This window comes from Canis lupus, chromosome 31 (genome assembly GCF_048164855.1).
Source record: "Canis lupus baileyi chromosome 31, mCanLup2.hap1, whole genome shotgun sequence".
Classification (NCBI taxonomy): domain Eukaryota; kingdom Metazoa; phylum Chordata; class Mammalia; order Carnivora; family Canidae; genus Canis; species Canis lupus.
In genome coordinates, this window is record NC_132868.1 from 33,159,993 (window position 1) to 33,182,176 (window position 22,184).

The 22,184-nt window shown below is 33.9% G+C and overlaps 1 long non-coding RNA gene across 2 annotated transcripts in view; it reads right to left on the bottom strand.

Annotated features, from left to right (window-relative positions):
* Window positions 1–4,798: 4,798 nt before the first annotated feature.
* Window positions 4,799–22,184, bottom strand: part of LOC140622448 (uncharacterized) — an 83,494-nt gene continuing 66,108 nt past the window's right edge. For both annotated transcript variants that reach the window (XR_012022211.1, XR_012022213.1), the window contains exons 4-5: window positions 12,066–12,267; window positions 4,799–5,024 (exon numbers count right to left, since the gene is read on the bottom strand). This is a non-coding gene — a long non-coding RNA (uncharacterized lncRNA). The remainder of the gene's footprint in view (window positions 5,025–12,065; window positions 12,268–22,184) is intronic.

Genomic DNA, 22,184 nt, shown 5'->3' on the forward strand with positions numbered 1-22,184 from the left:
TGAGGCTAGTTCATATTTATCGATCACTTATTAAGTGTAAAACATTTTATATTTGTAACGTGACAATTATATATGTATATTATCTACCGAACACCTAGCGGATTGGGGAAATGTCATGTTTAATGATCAGCAATTATGCAGTCTTGACAATTTACATGTTTATCACCTACTATTATCTAATTGCTATCTAGTAGAAAAGAAGCTACAAAAACATGATCATGTGTTACTTTTCTAGTCTAAATTCTCCAATGATTCTTCATTGCTAAAAAGTGTGAATATTTTGGTAATAGATGTTAAGAATTTGGTGATCATGGAGATCTCTCCAGTCTCATATCTCTTATTCCTATTTTTTGCCTCACTCTTGCCTTATCCAGTTGTGCTTAATTAGTTGTAATTTACAGAACAAATCATTCCCAGAAGTATCTCCATGCTTTTCCTCATGGCATTACCTTTGCCAGAATTCTCTTATCTTGGATATTTTTAATGGTATCAAATTGCTTGCAATATATTAAAAGTGAAAAACAATTAGAAAACAGTAAACCTATATATAAGTTTTTACCCATTTTGGTAAAAAAATGCAAATATATTCATAGAGCAATATTAGAAACGTATGAATGAATATAAAATGTTTATTGGTAACATAATTTCCAATTTTTCATAGGTGTTTGTATTTAATGTTCTATAATAAAAGTGTAGTATTATACTATATGTTGGCAAAATGAATTTAAATAAAGTATTTTTTAAAATGAAAATAAATATTATTCATAATCAGGAAAAAAATGAAATCTGTTATTACTTTCAAAGTAAAAGAAAAATACTGATTCCATTTGTTCAACTGGCAAACTCATACTACTAGTGCTTTAATCTCAAACCAAATCCCATTTTCTCTGAAAAAAATTTTTCTTCTATACTATTACTATGCTTTCTATAACTGTTTATAGACTATTAGCCTATTGTATGATATTGGTTGCTTACTTTTATGCTAATCCATAAAATATTTGAGATCAGTGATCATAATATTCACTCTTTTTATGTCCAACATGGAGTACAGCAAATATATGTATGGAAATTTAAGTACAATAAATAAATAAATTGAAGTAAATAAACAAATTCAACAAATAAACCGAATTCAACACCTACCAAATAGAGGCACAGAAAATACATAAATGCAACAAAAGGAAATTGTTCAGTCTGAGAAGAAAAATATAGGAAAGTAAATATGGAACCTGACCTTTGAAAACTGTTTTATTAAACTGTATGTCAGATTATGTCAGTTTCCTCATTGGAAACTCTAATTGACTCCAGTCATAACAGCAGGGAATTCAAACACTTTCATATCGCTGTAAGCCCTTGTACATTTTAAGAAAATAATTAGGAAAACTAAGTTGTGGTTATTTTAATGGACACTTTTTTTTAAAATAAAATTTTTTATTTTAGGAGGGTCATAGGTTTACAGATTGGCAAAGACAATATGAAGAGTTCCTGTGTGCCCTGTAAACAAGTCTCCATATTGTTATTGTTCTACTTAACTGTGTTATATTTGTCATTATTAATCCTCTAATGTTGATATATTATTATCAGGTGAACTCCATATTTTTTTCAGATTTTATCCATTTCCCTCATTTATTTCTTGTAAGAGTCTATCCAGGATACCACATTATATTTAGTTGTCATGTCTCTCTCCTTAAGCCTTCTCTGGACTGTGAGTTCCTTAAAGTTTTCTTATTTTTTATGACTTTGAAAGTTCTGATGAGTTAGTGCTCACAAACCCCCAACTTGGATTTTCTCAATATCTTTATCATAGTTAAATTAAGGTTATGAATTTGTAGTACAAAGACCACAGAGGTAAAAAAAAAAAAAAAAAACAAAGACCACAGAGGTAAAGTGCCAATCTTATCACAACATATCATATTGTTGAAGTAGTATTGGCTAGGTTTATCCACTGCAAAATTACTTTTGTCACTTCATTTTCATACAACTATTTGGAAGGAATTCACTTAGGGTAGCTCCCACTTAAAAAGGGGTGGGAGCTAAGTACAATTTTAAAGAAGTATCTACTTAGATTAATCAGAATTATGCATGAGAGATTTAGCTATCTTCATTTATTTATATCTGTTTGGACTTGGGGATATTTATTTAAATTTTGAGTTATGATCCAATATTACTTCCTTAATTACATTGTTCTAGCTGTGGCCCCTGAGAATACTTTCATATTGGCTTCTCTATTTTTGACACTTTGGCAGACCTTCATCATTTTTGTTTGTTTATTGTTTGTTTGTTCACACTTACTTACTTTCTGGACAGGAAGATTTTCACAGCTTTAAAGCATCAGAGAGTATGCTAGTTTGAGCCAAGGTAAAAAATTTCATAAGTAGGAAGAATACAGGAAATTCTCAGTGTATTGGAGTCTGTCATGGATGGAGCCAAGAGAGAATTAGGGTTTGGAATGAAATATGAGCCTAGGTGTGTCAGTGGAGCCATATAGTGAGATTTGAAATGTTATATGAAGACATTTTAACTTATGTGTAAATGGTGAAAATACTTGCAGAGGAAAGTGACAAAAATAACTTTTGATTTAGAAAATAATTTAGATAGTAGTATAAAGAGTAGTTTGGATGAAAAAGAGTCCAAAGGCAGGGAAATTATTTAGTAAACTTAGAAAATATTCCTGCACTGAAATTATCAGGAAATGAATTAGAGACAGCAGTAGGCAAAATTTCTTACCCTCCTTCTTTTATATGACTTGAAAAAATTGTGGATATAGTACATATGGACTTCAATTTTATTTTCTTTCTTGAATTTGAATTGTTTATGACATATTAAAAGTATGCACATTGTTTTTGCTTCTCAAATTGTAATAAAGTTGTGTCAGATTAACCTTCTCTCTAGGAGACATAACAAAATCTGGGATATATCAGTTGTGAGGCATTGAATAAGAAAGAAAAGATTTGGGAAGTCCAGATACAAGATTTGAAAGAAAATTAAAGCTTAAAATGAGGACCAGTCTTTGGTCCTCCTTTCCTCTTCTATGGATTTCCAATTCTTAAAACAGTTACTGAGAACCTGAGAGTCTAAACTTCCTTCTGAAAGAATTAAGGAGCTTGAAAGGACACAAACTGAACTTAAATGCTCAGTGTTTGGGGCTCTGAAACTCCTCTGGTATTTGGTTGGGAACATCAAAGCACTAAACACTATTACTATTAAGAGAGAACTGGGTAAAATATGTTTAGAGGGACTGAAATTTCAAATCTTTTGAAGCATATTAGGATGGCAGTCATTGGTATTGCTTATGTTTTTATATTAGAAAGCTACAAAAGCAAAAGCAAATCTTCTCTGAAGAAAAGTGGCATTAACCAAAACCTCAAATTATCTTTCCAATTTTACATAAAGAATGTCTGGCACTTATCGAACATATGAGAAGATCAAAACATATAAAATATGTGATTAATAGAAACAGAGCAATAATCTATTAATAGTAGATTATGGAATTATCACATAAATACTTTAAAATAACCATGGATTGTTATGGCAAGTAGTAGCATTAAGGGCAAAGAGGGAATTTTTAAAATAATAAAAATCTATTAATTAACAAAAGTAAAAATTTGACATAATTTAAGAATAAAATACAATTGCAGTGATTTTATTACACTTCTCAATAGCTGATAGAATGCATAGATAACAAATCAATTGTTAACAACTACAGATTACAGGATCTTTTAAAAAGGCACAAATATATAAGGTAGTAATAATTTCTCATTTAAATTTTTTCATTTAAAACTGAAATTAGAAATTAAAAATCAAAATATAATTTTTAAATATACAAAGGGAAACAGCTGTTAAAATGACCCATGGATACTCTAAAAATATCAAAATATCAACTAAAGAACAGGAAAATAGCTAACATATAATGTATTAAAATTTATGATGTGAACCTAAAATTGTGTGCAGGAAAATTTATAGCCCTGAGTATATCCTGAGAAAATTAGGTAGGCTAATCCTAAAGTTGTAAAGATCCATTTTAAGAAGTTTTAAAAGAACCAGAAAATTAAATGTAAAGAAGAAAAGTAGGCAATTATAAAGATAAATGTAAAATAAAATTAGGAAAAATCGTAAAAAAAAAAATGACCCAAAGTACAATAATTGATTCTTTGAAAAAATAAAAAAATTGGTAAATACCAAGAAAGAATAATAAAATTTAAAATATAAAACACACACACACATACTTTCAATATCAAATGAAAAAGGAGTTAGTAATACAGATCATACAAACATTAAAAACTTATAAAAAGATATTAACAACTTTATATTCATAAAATTATAATTTTAGATTTAAAGAAAACTAAGAACATATAATCTAAAAATACTGAATGTGTAAATAAAATTGTTCTCCTAAAAATAACTCCAAACTCAGACATCTTCACCTTCATCTTCAATTTTTCGGGAATAAATAACATTTATATGCAAACATTTGCAAAGATTATAAAATGTTGAAATAATTTCCAAATAATTTTGTAACATTGTTTTATTGTGACTCTCAATTGATCACAGACATTGCAGGAAAAAATATTCAGGGACGCACTCTCTCTCATGCACATAATTAATATCATGGGCAATATATTAGCAAATTGTTCCCATAACTCTATTTAAAAATATAGTAACAATAATTAGGTTTATCCAAAGAAGGAAGATTTAATTATCATTAAAAATAATCAATATAAGTCAACAAATGGACAGAATAAAGGAGAAAAAATATTTATATATCATGGAGATAGAGTTTATTTATATCTGGACTGGAATCCAGACTATATAAGAAACTCTTAAAGCCAAAGTTACCACCCCATCTCTAAATATATGGACAAATGACTTAGTCATTTCATATGAAAGGATGCAGAAATGGCCTATAAGCACAGGGAGATAGATGTTCAAGATCATTAATCCTCAGGAAACTGAAAATTCAGAATTCAGAGTGCTGCTTCAAAACCAGTAGACGTTTCCATAGATGTCTTGTGTGTTATACCTACAAGCTAGAAACAACAAAAAAGTTCAACAGCATAAATTGTGGTATACTCGGCAATAACGGTGAATGAAATTGTTATCAGGTAATAGCATGGATGAATCCTAAAGAAGCTAGGCATAAATGAATGCTTCTCATTCCCAGTTTCAGCTCAGTGATATAGAGAGAGCCATATCTCTTATTTACAACTTTACATGACTACAAACATTTCAGAAGCAGGAATGATGTAAAAAAAATTATTGGTATATGATAATTTGTAATGGATGACCCAGAAAGAATTGGGAAGACAGTTTAATACTATGCAAACATCCTGCTAATGATCATAATATCAAGTAGATTTTTTACCCATTGATTTGTTTTCAATCCAGCCTCTACTACGATGGTTAACATGCTGAACTTTCCCACTTTAGCCACCTTTTCCTCCACAGTTCCAAAGTGTGCTCATCGTTCTACCATAAGCAAGAGGCTTTCATTTTCTTTTGCTCATTTAAGCATTCATCATCAGTACAGACGTGCATAAACTTATTTTTTCAGTTTGGTGCTCAAATTGTTCCAGATTTGGCCAGTGACATATTTAGAAACCAAGGAGAGGAAAACTTTATCACTGGTTATGCTTGAAGTAACCAGCATTTAGAGATCCTCTTATTGTCAGGACCTGGCTGACTGTCTCACCTCTATTGTTATGCCATCGGTGACTATCGTGGAATGTGAAAGTAATCATCACATGAGCATCAACAATTGATAAATCATGAAGAATACATATGTTCATCTCTGAACTCCTAGATATATTAAAAATGCCTTACAAACAAAATTTTAAAAATCATCTTAACTCCAAAGAATTTTTAAAATACTGATAAGTATCAGAAATATCAAATAAATGTTAATTATGGCCCCAACCAGGTGTTTTCTACATAATTCTTCCATAGTGACATCAACTATAAAAAACTACATGGCATATTGGAGGAATGTGTGCTCTTCCATGTTACTGCACTGTTGTCTATCGCCATGTTGCTACCAATATATCTCAGCTTTTTTGGCCACAGAAGGCCAAAAGAGAGTAAGACTAAAAGGAAACAATAAAAAAAATCATTTCATTTAATATCTGAGATATGAAGGAACTCCTAATGTCCTCAACTTCTTTAAAAGAAGAGCAAAGAATTTTAACAATATTTTAACGAATCATTTTAATCATCTACACATATATAGATATATTTCCAAAAATAACTCGTTTCAAATGAATATATATTAGTGTATGGGAATCTTGCTTAAAATATATTAATAATGATAACACATTACAACTAAAATGAATATAAAGAATTTGCAAAAACTGACTTGCATATTACAAAACACTCATTTTACCATCCAAAAATATTAGCTATGAGAATCAATTTTCTGGAAAGTAATGGACTCAGCATGATTTTTGTGAGCACATTATCAGTGTTCTAAAAAAAGTGTTGTAATGAGAATAGTATCCTTTAATTAAATGACAGTATTAGCCAGTTTCACTTTAACCAACCTCTTCATTTTTATCAGAAAGCAACTGATTACACCATTCTGTAATTAAAGTGTAGAAGTGCATGCCAATGAGAATTTGACTCTGTTGAAACTCATATTGTTACAATCTAACTTCAAAAATTTTAAATAATGAAATCAAACATTTGCACATCATACTGTGTTTGGTTATCAGATTTGATGTAGGCTGCTCATTTTGATAAAGAAAAATGAAAGATAAAATTGTAAAAGAACTAAAACTTTCTTTTGTAGAGCAAAATATGTCACTTTTAGGAGAAACCTTAAATATAAGGACACAAATGCTGAAGACAAAAAAAAAAAAAAAGAATAGAAATAAGATTATGCCAACACTAACAAAAAATACTGGTAAAGTAACCATACTGATTTATTTAACTAGATCAGTGTTTTTGTGTTTAATAGCATGGCCGAGATGTAGTCCAGTTCTTTAGTCCAGTATGTACTTTTCACAGGATGTAATTTTTGCTGATGGGTAAGAGATGAGTACTTACCTTGTCTGTTCTCTTATATCTTTCTTCTGCACCTATGCCATCAGTTCCTATCACCTACAGATCTGTTCCTTGTGGATTCCAGCTCTTTGTCAAGTACCAAATTTACAGTCTTAAATAAAAAAAGTGAATTAGATATTCCCAAAAGTCAAAGCCCAAAATAAATAAGGAATCCTTTTTAAATGATTCGGATCTATTTTAGACAGCTATCTGTTGTTACATGGGGAAACTTCTTTTCCCTTGTTCTTTTCAGGACACAGAATATAGAACATAACACTATTGGTATCTTTTCACTTTCAAGAGCTGAATTCAAGTCTTGTCTCAATTCAATATTTATTTATTGAGCATATAGAACGATATGCTTGTAATCCCGGGTCCAGTGACTAGAAAAATGCATAAGAAAATATCTGTTTTTGTGGAGCTGACAAGATCTTTGAGATACAGACTAATATTTTAACAGTTACCTAGCAGTATAGGAAATGATATATGGATTATCCTAACCCAATTTGAGTGGGTAGATTAGAGTTCTAGTAGCCTGAGAGGACTTGACCACATGCATAACATCCAAAGCAACCCCCTCCCTCAATTAATATTGTGAAAATGTCAATGTTACCCAGGGCAATATACACGTTTAATGCAATCCCTATCAAAATACCATGGACTTTCTTCAGAGAGTTAGAACAAATTATTTTAAGATTTGTGTGGAATCAGAAAAGAACCCGAATAGCCAGGGGAATTTTAAAAAAGAAAACCATATCTGGGGGCATCACAATGCCAGATTTCAGGTTGTACTACAAAGCTGTGGTCATCAAGACAGTGTGGTACTGGCACAAAAACAGACACATAGATCAGTGGAACAGAATAGAGAATCCAGAAGTGGACCCTGAACTTTATGGTCAACTAATATTCAATAAAGGAGGAAAGACTATCCACTGGAAGAAAGACAGTCTCTTCAATAAATGGTGCTGGGAAAATTGGACATCCACATGCAGAAGAATGAAACTAGACCACTCTCTTTCACCATACACAAAGATAAACTCAAAATGGATGAAAGATCTAAACGTGAGACAAGATTCCGTCAAAATCCTAGAGGAGAACACAGGCAACACCCTTTTTGAACTTGGCCATAGTAGCTTCTTGCAAGATACATCCATGAAGGCAAAAGAAACAAAAGCAAGAATGAACTATTGGGACTTCATCAAGATAAGAAGCTTTTGCACAGCAAAGGATACAGTCAACAAAACTCAAAGACAACCTACAGAATGGGAGAAGATATTTGCAAATGACATATCAGATAAAGGGCTAGTTTCCAAGATCTATAAAGAACTTCTTAAACTCAACACCAAAGAAACAAACAATCCAATCATGAAATGGGCAAAAGACATGAACAGAAATCTCACAGAGGAAGACATAGACATGGCCAACATGCACATGAGAAAATGCTCTGCATCACTTGCCATCAGGGAAATACAAATCAAAACCACAATGAGATCCCACCTCACACCAGTGAGAATGGGGCAAATTAACAAGGCAGGAAACCACAAATGTTGGAGAGGATGCGGAGAAAAGGGAACCCTCTTACACTGTTGGTGGGAATGTGAACTGGTGCAGCCACTCTGGAAAACTGTGTGGAGGTTCCTCAAAGAGTTAAAATAGACCTGCCCTACGACCCAGCAATTGCACTATTGGGGATTTACCCCAAAGATACAAATGCAATGAAACGCCGGGACACCTGCACCCCGATGTTTATAGCAGCAATGGCCACGATAGCCAAACTGTGGAAGGAGCCTCGGTGTCCAACGAAAGATGAATGGATAAAGAAGATGTGGTTTATGTATACAATGGAATATTACTCAGCTATTAGAAATGACAAATACCCACCATTTGCTTCAATGTGGATGGAACTGGAGGGTATTATGCTGAGTGAAGTAAGCCAGTCGGAGAAGGACAAACATTATATGTTCTCATTCATTTGGGGAATATAAATAATAGTGAAAGGGAATATAAGGGAAGGGGGAAGAAATGTGTGGGAAATATCAGAAAGGGAGACAGAACGTAAAGACTGCTAACTCTGGGAAACGAACTAGGGGTGGTAGAAGGGGAGGAGGGCGGGGGGTGGGAGTGAATGGGTGACGGGCACTGGGGGTTATTCTGTATGTTAGTAAATTGAACACCAATAAAAAATAAATTAAAAAAAAACAAACAAAAACAAAAACAAAGCAACCCCCTCCCAAGGGACCAGTGTAGCACAAGGGCTGCAGGATTAAATAATCATGCTTTACTTTCTTCACATTTCGTGTTTTACATCGAAGCAATGCAAGATTAAGGGATAAAGGTGGCCAGGGAAGCATAGAATCTATAGTAGTTCCCTTGGATTGTTCCAGGAACAAAGCCTGAGATTCAGGGGCCATCTTCCTTCAGAGCACATAATTATGGAAGTTAAAGAAAGTAACATTTTGCAACATGTTTTTGACATAGTATGTGCAAATGTTTTAAAAAGAATTACACCAAGCAACACAAGTCTAAGGATTATTTTTTTTCCAGCTGAGAGCTACATTTGGTGCTTGTCCTCTGTGATTTTATATCTTCCTGGGTAGCTATCTAACTTAGGTATTGAAATGATCTGACTATACATGCCTTCTACATTAGGGATCCAAATATTTGCATTTAAGTCATAGACTTGGCAGTTACTCCCTGACAAATTGCAAGTCAGTTTATCATTATGAACCACAATATCCCATTTTATGAAATCTGGGCAAAAACATATGATATGTGTAAGTGCTTTGCAATTATGAATTCTGGTTTGAAAGTACATTAAGATATTATCCATGGTTTTGAAATTTCTCAAAAATTATTGTTATGCTTCAGGGATGTTTTCTTCAGAATGTATTTTACGCAAGATCAAGTGCTACCTATTGTAAGAGTAGAACTACATTCATTATAGTTGTTGAAATCAAATATCTAGTTTAACCAGCAGTCACCACCAGCCCCCAAACCAAATAAATCAATATAAAGATAGGTAGGGTAAATTTTATTTATAAAAGGGAGAGAACATGAAAGAACAATAAATATAGAATTATTGAATCAAGGTACAAAACTTATATGTGTAAAAGGATTTACCTTAAGGCGTCTATTTTGTTTTGTTTTGTTTTGTTTTTGTTTTATTTCATTTATTAGTAGACTCCACTACATAGCTTTATAGCACCCTCTTTGGATCCACTTTTCCTAGGAGTGGCCTCTTTTATACATTTATATGTCCTAAGAGAGAAAACAACTAATCATCCTGTAGCTATAGGAAGAAGAGCAATTCTGAATTCTCTCATGAATAATAGAAAAAAATTTAAAAATACTGAGTTTACAAAAAACCAAAGCTGCAAAAGGCTCCAGCAACAAGGTGATATTTATCACTAAGAAACATTCTTGATATAAAAAAAGAACAAGGTGTTTAAATTCTGAGGAAAGGCATTTACTACCCAGAATTAAATCAGTTTTATAACTTGCAAGCTGCTTTAATCTGTCACAGGAAGGAAGGATGATGATTATATATTATAGGTAGTTAAAGGTGTGGTTTTTAAAAACAATTATTTGAGTTAGAATGAACCTGAGAACATAAAATAGTCTCATGACCCATCCCATCCATTATGTTTGGAATAATAATCCTAGACAGTTATATGGCATAATAATAAATAGTCTCTTAAGTTAACAAATTTAAAAGTGTATTTTTCATCATCAAGATCACTAACTAGCAGTTGTTGAACATTTAGTGGAAGCTTGATTCTAATGGGTATTGACCCTGTAAAGAATAAAATTTAAATACAGAATGCTTTCCCACAAGACAGACATTGTAGTCAGTCATGTCAAATGGAGTGATTTTGTCTACATAGATGTTCTTTACAAAATCAGAAAAATGAGTTTTAATTTTTAATCATTATATGCCTGGTTATATACCTGAGGCAGAGTGGAATAGAGAATTATACATGTTCAACATAAATATATCTAAGAATAATAGGAGCTAGGACTTTAAAGTTTCTCAGTAATCTACAAAATATTAAGGCTAAAAATAATTAAATCATTGAAGATTCAATCTACTCATCTGAGCACTCACATCATGCACTGGATAGCTTGCTCCTGGACACGGCAAACATGATCAACACAACAGTGTAAAAAGATTCCTCTTCATGAAGGTAAGTGGCTGGGCCATACGCTCAGGTCCCCCTTGCATACTTGACCTTGACATTACCCTGCACCTTTAACCTCTGTTTTAGCTGCTTTATGAGCCATAGTGAGGTCTTTAACCAAGTTAGTCATTCATGCCACATGTTGTGCTCAATCCTCAGTAGCATACTGAAGACTAAAACACTGCCAACATCTACTGCATACTAGGCGCCATGGGCTGTGCTAAGATTTTTAATTGGCATTAACTGATGCAATGTTGAAAATCAGTGTGCAAACTAGGTATTATTGTTATCTCCATCTTACAGAAGAGAGGATAAAATGCGTAAAGTTTAACATTCTCTCCAAAAGTAGAGGGTAGAAGCTGTAATTCAGAATTCACATGTAAGCAGTTCACGTTTTGATCCAGTAATGCCAAGGCCTCATTGGCTTTCAGTTAATCCTGTGGTAACATGAAATGACAATGACCCCATATTTTCTCCTCAGTGTACCAAATCCCCAGATCTGTTACACCATTTTTAGCTGAAAATTTTAGTAAAATATCACATTTCATTACTAAACTGAGGATTCTCATAGATACAAAGATATATACAAATGTCTTTAAGGACAACTTCTTAAACAACGTGTCCATAAGTGCATCCTTTAGGTTTTTTGTTGTTGTTGTTGGTTTTTTAAAAAAATATTATTTGCTTGTTATTTTGTGGTAACAGAGTTCTCCATATTTTTCACAACTTGACATATAAACTTATAAACACAAACGTTATAAATGTAAAAACTTAGTTGAGTTTATGAATCAAGGGAAAGATCACTCTTCATATTTTTCAAGTCCAATGGAAGAGCAGAGAATGAGCAAAACTTACCCCCGTCTCTCCATAAGGCATGGACTCCCTTGTTCTCCTATATCCATTGGCCTGGTATAATGGATAGTAGTTTTGCCACTGAGAGAAAGATAGTAATGGCTAGCAGTGCAATCTGTTCCAGAAAAGCAGCCTTCAGACTTCATAAGGAAGACGTACCACATAAAGCAGTGTCATCATGGTGATCAAGACTCAATAACCGTATCTGGAGAAGGAAACAATCTGAATAAAATAGCAGAAACTTATATAGGGCTGAAAGATACCTCTCCTTCCATTCATAAAAATATTTTGAAAGAACTAAGGCAACAACCTAGAGAGAGAATCACTGATTAAGATCCAGTTTGTTAAAACAGTCAAACTATAGAAGTGTTATTTTATTTTGTTTAATTTTTTCTTGTTTTGAACAAAATATGGAAGTTTTAATTGTCTTCAGCATTTTTATAAAAATCATCTATCTTTGTTTTGATGTTTCCTATGCTACTTTTGCAGAAGGATTCTTTCTTATTTGTTCTTCAGTTCATTGCCACCTCTTCCATTATTTATATGACTTGATAATTTTAATTTGTCACTAGAGCCATATAAATTGATTTATTGTCTCTCCATCCATCTATTCATCCATCCTTCTATTAATTTAACTGATAAAAGTTAGATGCTTATTACGTTTCAGATAAACACCCGATACCATGCTAGGCCATGAGTAGACAGAGGTAAATAAAAGACACATCACACTTACATTTAGGGAGCTTACTGTTGAAGGATTCTGATGTTAAACAAATAAGCAAATAATGAATAAATATAATATGATGGAAGAGCTACGATAAAAGAAAAGTTTATTGGGTACTGAATATGGTTGTTTACTAGAGGGTTTCCAAGGAGAGTAGTCTAAGCTAAGATCTGAAAAATTTGGGTATGAAGGAGAAAAATATATTTCCCACAAAGGAATCAGAAAGACCCTAGAGCTGGAATAGACGTGGTATGTCAAAAAAGCAGAGACAAATGTGAAAAAAGGTTTCATTATTCTTACTAGCCACTTATTCTCTCACTTATTCTCTAAGACAAGATAGCCTAGTCTGAACTCTCCATAAATAATTGAGCCTAGGGACGCCTGGGTGGCTCAGTGGTTGAGCACCTGACTTGGGCCCAGGGCATGATCACGAAGTCCCGGGATCGAGTCCCACATCGGGCTCCTGCATGGAGCCTGCTTCTCCTCCCCCTGCCTGTCTCTGCCTCTTTCTCTCTCTGTATCTCTCATAAATAAATAAATAAAATCTTTAAAAAATTAATCGAGCCTAACATAAGAATAGTAGCTTTCTCATCTAAGATGCTTCTGAGAAGCATCAGTATCTCCACTAGAAGTTACAGTAGTGAACATTATAGGGAAAGAGGGAGAGAGAAAGAGAAAGAGAAAGAAATGCTTCATGTTGTTAGGCCCATCCATGTTGTTACAAATGGCAAGATGTCACCTTTATTTCTTTTTTTTTTTTTTTTTCACCTTTATTTCTGGCTGCACAATATTCCATAGTATGTATATGTGTGTGTATATACTACAGTATATACATGTATAAACCCACACTACATTTGCCTATTCACTCACCTATCGATAGACACCTAGGTTGCTTCACCTAGGTTGGTTGTTGTAAATAATACTGTAATAAACATTGATGCAAATTTAACTTTTTGAATTAATATTTTCAATTTCTTTGGATAAATACCCAGTAGTGGAATTATTGGATCATATGGTATTTCTATTTTTAGTTCTTTGTAGGAAACTGCATATTGTTTTCCATAGTGGCTGTACCAATTTACATTCCTATCAAAAGTGCATGAGGGTTCCTTTTTCCCATATCTTCAACACTTGTCATTTCTTGTCATTTTGGTTTACAAGTATAATGTGTTATTTCATTTTGGTTTTGATCTGTCTTTCCTTAATGATTGGTTCTGTTGAGAATTTTTTCATTTTTCTATTGGCCATCTGTGGAAAAATGTTTATCAGGATCCTCTGGCCATTTTTTTAAAGTGTTATTTTAGAGTTAACATGAATAACTTCTTTATACATTTTAGATAATAACCCCTTATTAGATATATCATGTGCAAATACCTTCTCCTATTCATTAAGTTCCCTTTCTGTTTTGTTGATGGTTTCCTTCACTGTGTAAAAGCTTTCTATTTTGCTGTAGCCCCAATGGTTTATCATTGCATTTTTTTCTCCTGCCTTAGGAGACATATCAAGAGAAATGTTGCTAATGCCAATGTTAGACAAATTATTGTCCATATTCTCCTCTAATATTTTTATAGTTTAAGGTCTCACATATAGGTCTTTAGTCCATTATGAACTTATTTTTGTTTATGATACAAGAAAGTGGTCCAATTTCATCCTTTCACACGTAGCAGCCCAGTTTTCTCAGCACCATTTGTTAAAGAGACTATCTTTTCCCCATTGTATATTCTTGCGTCCTTTGTCATAGATTAACTGGCCATATAAATGTAGGTTTATTTCTGAGTCTCTACCCATTCCATTGATCTATGCATCTATTTTGGTGCCAGAAACACACTGTTTAGATTGCTACAACTTTGTAACATATCTTCAAATCTGGGATTATGATACCTCCAATTTTGTCCCTTTCATAGTTGCTTTGTCTGTTCAGGGTCTGTGGTGTTTCCATACATATTTTTAGATTATTTGTCTTAGTTCTGTGAAAAATGGTTTTGGTATCTTGATAGAAATTGCATATAATCTGTAGATTGTTTTGGGTAGTTATGGACATTTTAACTATTTTTTTCTCCTAATCCATGATCATGGAATGTCTTTCTAGTTGTCATTTTCAATTTCTTTCATCAGTGTTCTATAGTTTTCAGAGTACAGGTCGTTCACTACCTTGGTTAAGTTTATTCATATTTACTTTATTGGTACATTTATAAGTGGTATTGTTTTCTTAAATTTCTCTTTCTACTGCTTCATTATTAGCATGTAAAAATGCAACGGATTTCTGTATATTGATTTTGTATCCTGCAATCTTACTGATTTCATTTATCAGTTCTGCGAGTTTTTTGGTGGAGTCTTCTCAAGTCATCTGCACATAGTGAAAATTTTACTTCTTCCTTACTAATTTGGATGCTTTTTATATTTTTTCTTATCTGATTGCTATAGTTAGAACTTCTAGTACTCTGTTGAATAAAACTGGTGAGAGTGGACATCCTTTGTCTTATTCTTGATCTCAGGAAAGAAATTCTCAGTTTTTCACCATTGAGTATGATGTTAGCTGTGGATTTTTCATGCTTGGCCTTTATTGTGTTGAAGTATGTTCCCTTGAAACCTAATTTGTTGAGAGTTTTTATCATGAATGGATATTGAAGTTTGTTACATGTTTTTTTCTGCATATATTGAGATAATCATACAATTTTTATCCCTTTTTTGTTGATGTGGTATAGGTAGCCATTGTAAACAGTTGATATTTGTGCCTACACCCCAAATCTTAATTTCTCTGCTGATTTCTTAGACTTTCTTATCTCTATACTACAAATCAGAGTGGTGGCAAAAAACTACAAACAAAGAAAAACTGGAGCCTAGCATTGAAAACCAAAAAACAGGTTAAAATGCTGGTCTATCACATCAAATTTTTACTATCCAGTTCCCAGAATTATGTCTGTTCTCTGGTATTAATTTAAATTTAAAGATTTAAAGATTTCATTTATTTATTCATGAGAGACACAGAGAGAGGTAGAGACATAGGCAGAGATGTTCTTAAATTCTTAATCAGCTGTGAAATCTTTTTTTTTAATGCTAGGAAATATACTAATAAACTCCAGGAATTAGGAATTAAGACGTAATTGTGGAACCATTATTCCATTATTCCAGAATAACATATGAGGAAATACTTTTTAAATGAAAAGCCAAATGCAAATCTTAAATTTTACTCATTTCACACAAAGAATTACTAGTACAGTAAAGGGTAATTTTCATAATTTTGTTTAATTTGATATCATGTTCAATTCTATTTGTACTTCAGACAAATTCTAATAATATATGTGTGGCGAATACCATGATTCCCACTGTACTGAAGAAGAAATAGATACAGTAGTGTTCTGATCATTTGCTTAGGGGTAATTAAAGAGATTTAGGGCTAACAATTCCTAAAACCTAGTGTATTCTCTATTATTTTCCAATATTTTTTTCTTTTTTAAAAAAGACTATTTATTTATTTATTTATTTGACACACACACACACACACACACACACACACAGAAAGAGAGCATAAGTAGGCAAAGTGGCAGGCAGAGAGAGAAGGAGAAGCAGGCTCCTGACTGAGCAGGGAGCCCGATGCAGGACTCCATCCCAGGACCCTGGGATCATGATCTGAGCCGAATGCAGGTGCTTAACTGACTGAGCCCCTCAGGTGCCCCTTTAATATTTTTTTTCTTAAAAGAAAGAATAGATAAACCACTGAAAGCTAGAAGACTGTCTAAGATGTCTAAGCCCAATAACACTAGTTCTTCAAGTCAGGACATATGTCATATTCATCTTTGTATCCACAGGAATAAACACAGTGGCTGACACATGTTAGGTGCCTAAGTTAAGTATGATAGAGAAGAATAGAAGACTGAGAATTTAGATTATACACGAGTTTGTAATTTTCCCTATACATTTGATTTATGTAGTACTGATATGTGATGTTTGATGCAACTAAAAATATTAATTTAAAAGGGAAATATTAATACCTACTCATGGATATTTTACTTTGCTTTCCTGGTTGAACACCTTCCTGTACGTTTATTTCCCGCTGGTAAAAAAACATGAAAAATCAAAGAGTAAAACAAAGCAAAAGCTAAATAATCTATACTAAATATTTCAGGTTTAGCTAAGATTCTGTAGCATCACCACCCCCTCATCAGGCAGTTAGGATGAACAATTCCTTCAAAGATTCTCTATATTCACTTGTAATTGATCCGTGTTGGAAATAAGATCGATGCAAATTTTAGGACTTTAATAACAGAACAAATTGTTCTGTGAACCGATTTCTCTACCTTCCCTGTGATTTTCACTGCAGGCAACAAGAGCTATTTAAGGATGTGTTATATATTTCCCCCATGAATTCCCTGTGTCAGTCCATAGTATATTGTATATTGTATGGCTTTGTTTCCTGCAGTCCTCCTGTTTTGAATGCCTTCAGCACCTCATCTCATTATAGTACAGTATACTTTCTTATTTCTCTGATTTGGGCATTGGCCCCAAGACTTGCTTTGTCAAGTGGATTATGAGTGGTTTTAGTGTCTTCAGAGGCCATAAATGTGCTTGTGGAGTATGACTTGGTGCTTGCACTCCTGTTATTCTAGAGGAGTACATGCCTTTGGTAGCCTCTAACTAAGCAAGGTAAATACATGTAACATAGTAGCCTCTAACTAAGCAAGGTAAATACATGTAACATAGGCTTGGGCCCCACCCACAGGCTGGATATAAGCTGAATGTGACCCCTGCTAGAGGCAGAGCTGCCCATACACTGGCCCAACTGATATTACCTAAGCCTCTTCCAGTGCACACACCTGTGAGAATAAGAATAAATGTTTGCTGTACAAAGTCCATGGTATTTTGATAGGGACTGCATTAAACGTGTAAATTGCCCTGGGTAACATTGAAATTTTCACAATATTAGTTCTGCCAATCCATGAGCATGGAATATTTTTCCATCTCTTTGTGTCTTCCTCAGTTTCTTTCAGAAGTGTTCTATAGTTTTTAGGGTATAGATCCTTGACCTCTTTGGTTAGGTTTATTCCTAGGTATCTTATGCTTTTGGGTGCAATTGTAAATGGGATTGACTCCTTAATTTCTCTTTCTTTAGTCTCATTGTTAGTGTATAGAAATGCCATTGATTTCTGGGCATTGATTTTGTATCCTGCCACGCTACCAAATTGCTGTATGAGTTCTAGCAATCTTGGGGTGGAGACTTTTGGGTTTTCTATGTAGAGTATCATGTCATCGGCGAAGAGGGAGAGTTTGACTTCTTCTTTGCCAATTTGAATGCCTTTAATGTCTTTTTGTTGTCTGATTGCTGAGGCTAGGACTTCCAGTACTATGTTGAATAGCAGTGGTGAGAGTGGACATCCCTGTCTTGTTCCTGATCTTAGGGGAAAGGCTCCCAGTGCTTCCCCATTGAGAATGGTATTTGCTGTGGGCTTTTCGTAGATGGCTTTTAAGATGTCGAGCAAAGTTCCCTCTATCCCTACACTCTGAAGAGTTTTGATCAAGAATAGATGCTGTATTTTGTCAAATGCTTTCTCTGCATCTAATGAGAGGATCATATGGTTCTTGGTTTTTCTCTTGCTGATATGATGAATCACATTGATTGTTTTACGAGTGTTGAACCAGCCTTGTGTCCTGGGGATAAATCCTGCTTGGTTATGGTGAATAATTTTCTTAATGTGCTGTTAGATCTTATTGGCTAGTATCTTGTTGAGAATTTTTGCATCCATGTTCATCAGGGATATTGGTTTGTAATTCTCCTTTTTGGTGGGGTCTTTGTCTGGTTTTGGAATTAAGGTGATGCTGGCCTCATAGAACGAATTTGGAAGTACTCCATCTCTTTCTATCTTTCCAAACAAATTATTTTAAGATTTGTGTGGAATCAGAAAAGACCCCGAATAGCCAGGGGAATTTTAAAAAAGAAAACCATATCTGGGGGCATCACAATGCCAGATTTCAGGTTGTACTACAAAGCTGTGGTCATCAAGACAGTGTGGTACTGGCACAAAAACAGACATATAGATCAATTGAACAGAATAGAGAACCCAGAAGTGGGCCCTCAACTTTATGGTCAACTAATATTCGATAAAGGAGGAAAGACTCTCCATTGGAAGAAAGACAGTCTCTTCAATAAATGGTGCTGGGAAAACTGGACATCCACATGCAGAAGAATGAAACTAGACCACTCTCTTGCACCATACACAAAAATAAACTCAAAATGGATGAAAGATCTAAATGTGAGACAAGATTCCATCAAAATCCTAGAGGAGAACACAGGCAACACCCTTTTTGAACTCGGCCACAGTAACTTCTTGCAAGATACATCCACGAAGGCAAAAGAAACAAAAGCAAAAATGAACTATTGGGACTTCATCAAGATAAGAAGCTTTTGCACAGCAAAGGATACAGTCAACAAAACTAAAAGACAACCTACAGAATGGGAGAAGATATTTGCAAATGACGTATCAGATAAAGGCCTAGTTTCCAAGATCTATAAAGAACTTCTTAAACTCAACACCAAAGAAACAAACAATCCAATCATGAAATGGGCAAAAGACATGAACAGAAATCTCACAGAGGAAGACATAGACATGGCCAACATGCATATGAGAAAATGCTCTGCATCACTTGCCATCAGGGAAATACAAATCAAAACCACAATGAGATCCCACCTCACACCAGTGAGAATGGGGAAAATTAACAAGGCAGGATACCACAAATGTTGTAGAGGATGTGGAGAAAGGGGAACGCTTTTGCACTGTTGGTGGGAATGTGAACTGGTGCAACCACTCTGGAAAACTGTGTGGAGGTTCCTCAAACAGTTAAAAATAGACCTGCCCTACACCCAGCAATTGCACTGTTGGGGATTTACCCCAAAGATTCAGATGCAATGAAATGCCAGGACACCTGCACCCCGATGTTACTAGCAGCAATGTCCACAATAGCCAAACTGTGGAAGGAGCCTCGGTGTCCATCGAAAGATGGCGGATAAAGAAGCTGTGGTCTATGTATACAGTGGAATGTTACTCAGCCATTAGAAACGACAAATACCCACCATTTGCTTCAATGTGGATGGAACTGGAGGGTATTATGCTGAGTGAAGTAAGTCAATCAGAGAAGGACAAACAGTGTATGTTCTCATTCATTTGGGGAATATAAATAATAGTGAAAGGGAATATAAGGGAAGGGAGAAGAAATGTGTGGGAAATATCAGAAAGGGAGACAGAACATAAAGACTCCTAACTCTGGGAAATGAACTAGGGGTGGTGGAAGGGGAGGAGGGCAGGGGACGGGGGTGAGTGGGTGACGGGCACTGAGGGGGACACTTGACGGGATGAGCACTGGGTATTATTCTGTATGTTGGTAAATTGAACACCAATAAAAAATTAATTTATTAAAAAAAAAACACTGAGAAGAGACTGATGACCTCCAGAGGGGAGGAGGTGAGCAGATGGACAAAATGAGTAAAGAGTGGTAGGTACAGGACTCCAACTATGGAGTAAAAAGTCATGGAGATAGAAGGAGATATACAGAATACAGTCAATGATATTGTATAGAGTTGTATGGTGACAGATGGTAGCCACCATTGTGGTGAGCACAGCATAACCCACAAAGTTGTCAAATACTGTTGTACACCTGAAATTAATGTAACATTGTGAGTCAGCTATACTTCAATTAAAAAATACAAATATTAAAAAAAATGTTTACTGTAATAAACCACTGAATTTGGGATGATTTTTAAGCAGTATTTTTGCTTTAAAAACTGGCTGATAAATCAACCTTTCCAAATTAAATCCAAAGTTTACCCAGGCTGACTCTTCTCATTCCTCTCCCTCGTCCCAAAGTCTATGATCCTAGCTTCTGTTAGAGCAAAGCTACACCTCATTTGATTTTAAGATCCTTCCTCAAATTGTTGAGGGAAAGAGCTGACATTTAGAGATAATTTGAATGTTAAATGCATTGAAAGAACTATCATTTGCATTCTTTTTATTTTTCTTTTTCTGAAAGGCTGAAAATTACCTATATAATGAATTAATTTTTAGGCTATGACTAGATGGTATGCAGTATCTTGTTCAATATATTACCGTTTTGCTATTTGTGATAAAATAAAGAGTGCATTTCTGATTTAGAATGCCAGTCTTCTTATTGTTTGAATTTTCCAAAGTTCTATCTTTCTGCTCTATGAAGTGAGCCAAGGAAGACAAATGACAAATGAGAAATATTGATCCAACGTGAATGTGTTATACATTTACTTCACCATCTTTTTAGTCCTTGCTCAGACTTTACACTGGATGGAACAGAAATAATGTAAAAACATCTAAATCATTTTAAGTCACGGATTATTTTATTATATCAATTACTACTTTTTAATGATTGAAATAAAATTCCACTAATTTATCTATATATTCACTTATAAATCCACTGATTATATCTGTTGACTATTTTTCTGCAAATTTTTCTGTTTGCTGGAACACAATATGTCCATGTTTTGGTAGTGATTTTTTTTTAATGTATACTAGCAAAGTCATATGTAATCCATTTGATTCCAAGGCAGCGTTTGTATTTTTGTCATAAAAAATCAACCTCCTTCCCATATTATGGCTATTACTTTAAGCCTGTGCCCTAAAGGGCCCATATCTAATGTATATCAAATGTTCATTTTAAAGCCATTAATCCTTAACTATCTGATTCAGAGATACTAATTATCTCAAATATTTTTGTTAAATTGCAGTAATATAACTTATTTTTTACAGTAGTTTCTATTTGCTTCTAGAAGATTCCAGGTAAAGGAAAGAGCTTATATTTTATTGTTCATGTTCAGATTTCACATATAATCTCTGTGAAATGGTTGGATTATCATATACTTAAAACACTCCCACTAATCAAGCATGAGAAGCCAAAAAAATTTATACTGCACAGATGGGCAGTTAATTTCTTTCCCATTGAGCTTGCAATGTGCTCCATGATGTTGCAGCAGCTGTGATGAGAATGGTGGATGTCCCCAATCTATGCTTCATTTAACTTCAGGAATTCTAAAAGATTGCATTGTGTAGAAAATAAAAATGTATTTTAAAGCAATGGGGCCTGGTGTCCTGAAGCAGCATTTCATTTTTAACAACTGAAGTTTTAGCCCAAATGGCGGCACTTGTATATTTCTTTCTTTTGACAACTTTACCATCAAATTAGGTTGTATTTCATCACTAAATACATACTGTCGACCTACTCCTAGACACTTTATGAAATTCAATGGGATATTGATGCAGGAAATGGAAGAATTGTATGGCAAATATTGTGTTTCAATTGTTTACCACCCGTTTATTTTTCGTAGACACCGATAATACCACATTATATTTCTATAGCACTTTTTATATTCATAAGCGTTCTAC